Below are 7847 nucleotides of genomic sequence, written 5' to 3'. Positions count from 1 at the left end.
TGCTGTTGAAACCCCATCATTGGAGGCGTCTTCTGGTCAGCAATTTCGAACATGCTGTGGGCTCTGATATCTTAGTGGGTGCCCACCCCATTGAGATTTTTGGTGATTTCACCTGTCGTGGCGCTATGGTCATACGTATGGACAGCATAGAGAGAGAACTCAAAGCCAACATGCAAAAGCATCATCTGTAAGGAGGCACCTCGTCAAGAACAGCTTTTGCAAACTGAACATCCTGATAAGTAGAGAGACGAAGCTGAGGATCAAGGTCAGTATCCTGACCTCCTAGAGTGAAACATGGCCCCTTGCTGTCAAGACTGAAAAGAAGTTGGGCACCACTCAGATGAAGTATCTTCAAATGATTGAAAACATCAAATGGTTTGGATTCCAGTCAAATGAAGGGATCCATTTTCTAACTAAACAGGTCCCACTCTCTCAGGTCGTTCAGTGCTTTCTAAGGCGGTATGGTCATCTGCTCTGAATGCCTACCAACTTTCCTGAGAGAATCATCTAATGAAAGCAGGATAGAAAAGAACCCCTAGAAGACCTAAAACACGATGGACAGCATCAGCAGACACAGGCATCCTATCCCGTAACATGCCAGATTTGGCTCAGGACAGAACATCATGGAGACTATAGCCAAAGATAAACAATATCAGTTATATTTAGGCTATCGAGGTGAAATATAAGTATTAATTAATGTTGTAACAGAACCTACAGGCCTGTAAAATATTTAGCTTAGCCAAATTAGGCCTTAGGATAACTTAGCATAAGTAAGTTAATAAACCAGGTGAGCTTGTGTCTATATTTGGGATATGCTGATGTTTTGAAAATAACTGCTGACTTTGGATAATAATGTGTATGAGAGATCAGTGGACATCACAAGATGACCATTGGTAGCTGAGATGAAACAATAGAGACTTCCTTACTATTACTATGGTGATAAGGTGTCATAAATGTTAATGAGCATAAAGGGAATGAATTAGTTAGCTTATGAAAAATGGGTCACCCCAAAAGTAGGGCGTGTGGATGTTCAAATGAGGAAAAAGGGTTAAAACTTTCATAAATATGTATGAATCCCAGTGGGCACCAGCGTAACACATTATAAAAGCTGCATCCCAGCCTGCGTGCCTTGATGACCACTGGTGGTGATGATGAGGATTGACACATTGGGGTTTTCTACAAGGCATAGTGTGAATAATGCATGCTGTATTATTGTGACATTACACATTAATGATAAGGCCTTTCCAGTGACATGGTATGACGGGGTGTATAAGCCCCTCAGTGGACAGGAGGAGGTCAAGGACAGCTATGGGCTAAGGAGTCCCTACCCCATGACCTTGTCAAGCATGCTTGGTTTGTAGACGGAGTTTAAAAGCCAGCCAGGCAGCTCAGTCTGGGGATGGCAAGCCAGAAAGGAGGGCATTCCCTGGGAGCTCCAGGGAAGGACCACATCGAGCCGGTGAGCAAGGGAGCTACAACCTCCAGTGACTGGGTTGCGGACTGGAAGCCCTGAAGGTGAGCCCCCCCAGAGGCAGGAAACGGCCAGATGTGATACTGACTGAGGTAGGAAGAGACCCAGAGAAGCTGAAGGCTGAAGCCAGATGGAGACAGGTAAGCAATCAAACTGGTCTCACAGGGCCCTGGATTGGAACCCGGTGCAGTGGGAGGACCCAGGTTCCCCTACCCTGCTTGAACTGAGGTCTATAGGAGGGACCGCTACTGCTTGAACTGTGACAATAGGCAGGAGTCCCCAAACCAGTGGTTCTTAACCAGGGGTATACATACCCCTGGGATACACAGGTCTTCCATGGGGTACATCGATTCATCTAGATATTTGCCTAGTTTTGTAACAGGCTACACATAAAAAACACTAGCAAAGTCAGTATAAACTAAAATTTCATACAGACAATGACTTGTTTATGCTGCGCTATATACTATACACTGAAATGTAAGTACAATATTTATATTCCAATGGATTTATTTTATAGTTATATGGTAAAAATGAGAAAGTAAGCCATTTTTCAGTAACAGTGTGCTCTGACACTCTTGTACTTTTATTTTGATTATGTAAGCAAGTAGTTTTTAAATGAGGTGAAACTTGGGGGTACGCAAGACAAATCAGACTCCTGAAAGGGGTACAGTAGTCTGGAAAGGTTGAGAGCTACTGCCCTAAATCACCCCCTGAACACACATGTCATGATCTTCAACTCCCAAGAGTCTCAGAGTCAGAGGAGATGGTGTGTGATGCTTTGCAATCTCTGAATGAGCAAATTACATGGCAAGGCATTTTCCAAGCATCAAATAGTAACAATGGGGAAACACTCACAGTTCATCATTTAAGGGGTGCCGCCCACCAAGCTCCAGTTCCTTGCTGAAGCGTTAAAGGTTAATCCAAACCAAATAGAAACGTTAGCATCTGTAATAGTCTGTATGGTATTCTGGAAAGTCAACAGAGGCCTCTGAGTGAATGCACTGCCCTAGGATTTTCTTATGTGCTGCTAATATTGGGGCAGAAATGATGTTAGACAGACTCCTAGATGTGGCAGTGTAGGAAAAACTAATGGCAATAAAGCAACCCAACACACTGTACCTGAGAAAGTCACTTAATTTCTCTGGGCCTCAGCTTCCTATTTATAAAATTGGGATTATGAGCCTCCTTTTGACGACCTTTGTCTATTTAGATTGTAAATTCTTTGGTTCAAGGACTGCATCTCACTATATTCGCAACCAGCTCCCAACAGTTGGGTTCCCCATCTTAATTTGACCCATTAACTGTGCTGGCATAATATATATATTACATCATTATTATTAATAATATACGTAGAATCTTAGCACTCTAGAGGCTGCTGGCCTTTAAACAAAATATCTGCGAATTCACTGCTGGGGTTGGAACTTCTGTATTAGTTTATTAAGGAGACTGATGACAGCTACCTAGAGAACGATTGTTATTTGTACTCTGGTAGAATTTAGGAAAGTAGGGATTGCCAGATTGGTTTAGACCTGAGGTTCCTCCAGTCTCCTGTCTCTGGCTATGTCTACACTGCAAAATGAAGTCGACTTACTTAAAATCGACTTTCACCCACCAATTTTTAGAAGTCACTGAAGCGTGTCCACACCACGCTCCTTGCGCCGGCCTCATGCATCCACACTCGCCACGCTTGTGTCGACATTCAAAGTGGTGCACTATGGGTTGCTATTCCACAGTGCAACTAGCCATGGGGGCTATCGGGACGAGTTTCATTGTCCCATAATACAACGCTCCTTCCCCCTCCCTTCTTGCTCCAAACAAACAGGAAACTGGTTTTCTCGCCGTTTGTTTATGCCGTGTGCTCGCCATTGCTGCAGAGACATGGAGCCAGCTCAACTCTACACTATTGTTGTGAGCATCACAAATACATTGCGGCTTATCCTTGAGTATTTTCAAAAGAGAATGAGAACCCGAACACAGGCAACAGCGATGTCACCAAGGCTGCCCTGCTACAAGACATCGAGCGGAACAATTCCCGATTGCTGCAGGCCGTAACGCATCATCTGCAGTCCGTGGAGCACCAGTTCTGGTTCCGGGAAACAAGCACAGAGTCGTGGGACCGCATCGTTATGCAGCTGTGGGATGATGACAAGTGGCTGCAGAACTTTTGTATGTGAAAGGCCACTTTCCTCGAACTTTGTGTGGAGCTGTCCCCCTCCCTGAAGCACATGAATACTCGCTTGAGACAAGCTCTGACGGTGGAGAAGTGAGTGGCAATCGCTCTGTGGAAGCTGGCAACCCCCGACTATTACCACTTGGTTGGGAATCAGTTCGGAATCGGTAAATCTACAGTAGGAGCTGCCGTGATTCAAATGTGAAGGGTCAACAATAGACTTCTGCTACAAAGGGTAATGACATTGGGAAACATGCAGGACGTAGTGGATGGGTTTGCTGCGATGGGGTTCCCAAACTGAAGGGGGGCCATTGATGGCACGCACATCTCTATCTTAGTGCCTGCCCACCTAGCAACAGAATACATAAACTGCAAGCGGTACTTTTCCATGGTGCTGCAGGCCCTTGTGGATCACAGGGGTAGTTTTACCAACATCTATGTGGGGTGGTCTGGAAAGGTGCATGACGCGTGCATATTTAGGAACTCGGGATTGTTCTCTAACATTCAGGTGTGCTCTTTCTTCCCAGAGGCATTCGTGAGCTCACCACACATGTCGTCCTGCGATTTTATTTCCCTCTTTCTGATCAGTGATAGTCTTTGCGCAGCAGTTCTGTGGGGGGGCCAAGGCCGAGGTGTTTACAGAATGAAAAGAAATACACAACATTGCCATTGTTAGCAGACTCAGAAAACTGAAGCAAATGCAACAATGTATGAAATGCTCCCCTTAGTGTGCACAAGGCTAAGCCAGATCCACATTCCATTCCGAGCATCTCAGAAGGGTCAGCTCACTGTGCCGTTACAGAGATGGTAAGCCAGGAGCACTTTACTCTGGATTAATTATCTCTAAAAAGCTCATTTCAAATGTCCTGTATGAGAGGGCTGACCGGCTGCCATGGTTTAATTAAGATGATCGTTTTGGGACGTGGCGGCCACAGTGTAGCTGAGGACAGCGAGAGCGGATTAATAGATTCGTCAGATACTTTTGCAAAATTATTTAAGTGACTCAGTAGGCCAATAAAAAGAGGACTAGAGAGGTAGAGGGTATTGGTTGTATAGCTCGGGTATTTTAAACATGCGCCGTCTTACCTAGGTGACCATGAGCGATATCAGTCTCCTAAGGGCAACTCAGGAGCAAAGGGAAGATTTGCTGCATGCAGCGGGGTACCGGCCTGGCCATTATGCTGCTATGCTGTGTTCCGCCATGATCCCGGCTCACTTGATTGCAGCATGGTGTGGCAATGTATCCTACTGTGGAAGAAGAAACAAGGCTGCCCCCCCACGAAACCTTGTGCAAAGGATAACAGATTACCTACATGAAAGTTTCCTTGAGATATCAACGGATGATTCTCAGAGCATACCTCTGCACATAAATAATCTGTTCCGGGGGTAACCCTCCAGTAAAGTCTGCTAAGCCCCTGAAATCCCCTCCCCCCCATTTAAAAGGACATAACTGCTAAGAAGAAAGAAAAACTCACCAGATGTGCCTTCCCCTGGATCATTATTGCTGTCCTGTGTGCTGCTAGACTGCTCTGGGTTCAGGAATAGGTCCTGATTGTCTGGGAGAATGGATACCCTGCTCTCCTGCACCCTGCTCTCCTCATCCTCCTCCTCATCCACGAAGTCCTCATCATTCTCCCTAGACTGGGATCCAGCAGAGGTATTGATGCTATGTGGCGGCACCGTGGTGGGGTCCCCGCTGAGAATTGCATGCAGCTCCTTGTAGAAGCAGCACGTTTTGGGCGAGGAGCCAGAATGGCTGTTAGCTTCCCTGGCTTTCTGATATGCCTGCCGTAGCTCCTTGATCTTCACGCGGCACTGCTGCGTGTCCCTGTTGTGCCCCTTCTCCAACATGCCCTGGGATATCTTCCCGTAAATGTCCAAATTTCTTTTGCTGGCTCTTAGTTGAGCCATAACGGACTCCTCGCCCCACAGACTGATGAGATCTAAGACCTCTGCTTGACTCCATGCTGGAGCACGTTTGGGCCTTTCAGTAGCCATGAAGAGTTCAGCTACAAAGCTCTCTCCATGCTGGCTGCACAGGAAATGAACATTCAGATTTTCCCGGGGCATGAAGGGAGGGGCCATTTCCGGGTTGCATGGCCATGTAACAGCAGAGCACGAATATCCAGAGCGGTCACAATGAGGCATTATGGGATACATCCCGGAGGCCATTAATGTTGATTTACATCATGCTCTGTCTACACTGATGCAAAATCAACCCACAAAATTCGATTTATGTGCTGTGCCAGTTGCAGAGGTGGTTTTATTACGTCAACTTTTGCTGCGCTTTAAGTCGATGGAACTACCCTGCCAGTGTAGACACAGGCTTTAGGAGAGCGATGTAAGTAACGTTACGTTGACCACCGTCGCCAGTGTAAACCAGGCCTCTGACAGTGGCCAGTACCAGCTGCTTCAGAAGAAGAACCTGACTGAGGCAGATGTAGGAGAATCACGACACATTAGTTCTTATTCTCATCTATAATAGAGAGATTCTAGATCTCTCATAGATAAATTAATGGCTTAAACCCTGCAGTGGGAGAGTTAATATCTTGTACAAAGCTAATGATAATTTGACAACATTATAATGATAACATGAGATCAATTTCCATGTTTACTGAAGGTAGGACAAGAAGTACACGCAGAGACTCTGCCCCAGCTGAGATCCAGGGTTTTGTGCCAGGCACTGCACAGACACGGAGTGAGAGAGAGTCCTTGCCCAAAAGAGTTTACATTTAGAGGCAATGTAGTCAGTTTGTGGAAGATCCTTTCTACCTGTCACCTCCGGCCTGTTCTTACAAAAGGAATTTCTGCACCTGTTGAGATCCCCAAAGCTCAGAAACCTGTTAACAGATCCAGCCAATATTCACTGCCATATAATCCTCCTTCAGTGCTGTTTCCCCATCTCATTTACCCCGTCCTCCCTAAATTACCACTACCCCTGAAAATATACGCAGCCATCTAAAGGACAAATTACAGAGAGATTACTGGAAATTGCCTCCTAAATGAGGATTTAGACTACATAATCTCCCAACATTTGTAATTAAGACCTTTGTGTATATATTTTCAAATTTTGTTAATGTCAACCCCATGCTTTTAAAAATAACAAGTCAGGCATCCAAAAATCACAAGGTTATTGTAAAAAATCTTGAGATTTAAAAAAAACCCAAACTAAATCATGGGTTCTTTTATTCACCTTCTGATTTCTGAGCCTCTGGGATCATGTTTTTAAGCTTCTCTCCATAACTATGAAAAGTAGAAAATTACTACTTATTAAAAATATGAAAGCTGAGCTGCTCACATGATTCCAGGAACTGGGGCTTTTAAGAAAAACACCAAATACAACAGAAACACTAACCCAAGAATGTATTCTTGCAAGAAACCCCATTGACAACTCTGCCCGCATAGCTACTCATGTGACACCATCATAGGTCCTAACCACATCAGGAGCTTGTTCACCTGCACATCTACTAATGTGATTGTAACCCTTCTGCCAGACAGAGCCAGCAGCAGCAATGGCCAGGTTCTATATCTAGGGGTCCCTGTCAATGATACCACCCCAAACTGGCTCGAGCCCCCACCCAGTCACCTGGGAAATCCCACACTATCCCCTGGGTGCCTCAAAGGGCAATACTTCCCCTCTCCCAAGCACAGGAGGAAGTAACACAGCACTGGTTTGGGAAACAGTGCAAACAGAATTCATGAACTCGTTGTGCCAAACCCATTCTAGAGTACAGTGGCATGTCCTTCGCCACTCCCTTCTTGCTTTCCCCTGTACTGACCATCATAGTTGCAATGTCCCCCTCTACAGGCTCCTGCCAGATGCAAACTTAACCAGGCCTCCTCTGCTGCTGTCTCCTACCACCCTGAGACCCCACCGAGTCCCCGCTGCTGGCTCCCTACCAGCTGCAGGTGCTAACCAATTCTGGCATCTGCAAGCACCAAGGGCACCTGGTGGCCACTGTCTGCTAACTCACACCCTCTGCAGGCACCGCCCACTGCTGACTCCTCTCTGTTGGTTAGCAGTCAAGGTTTCCCAATCCACTAGTAATTCAGCTCTTAGTGAATTTCAGCTTCTTCTTCGAGTGATTGCTCATGTCTATTCCACTATAGGTGTGTGCACGCCTCCGTGTATGGCTACTGGAACTTTTTCCCCTTAGCAGATACCGTAGGGCCGGCTCTGGTGCCCCCTGGAGTCCCGCGCACATG

The sequence above is a fragment of the Emydura macquarii genome, unplaced genomic scaffold, assembly GCF_026122565.2.
Source record: "Emydura macquarii macquarii isolate MOO-44397 ecotype Brisbane River unplaced genomic scaffold, CSIRO-AGI_Emac_v2 contig_1375, whole genome shotgun sequence".
NCBI lineage: Eukaryota > Metazoa > Chordata > Testudines > Chelidae > Emydura > Emydura macquarii.
The sequence above is the reverse complement of the archived record's forward strand: the minus strand, read 5'-3'. Positions refer to the sequence as shown.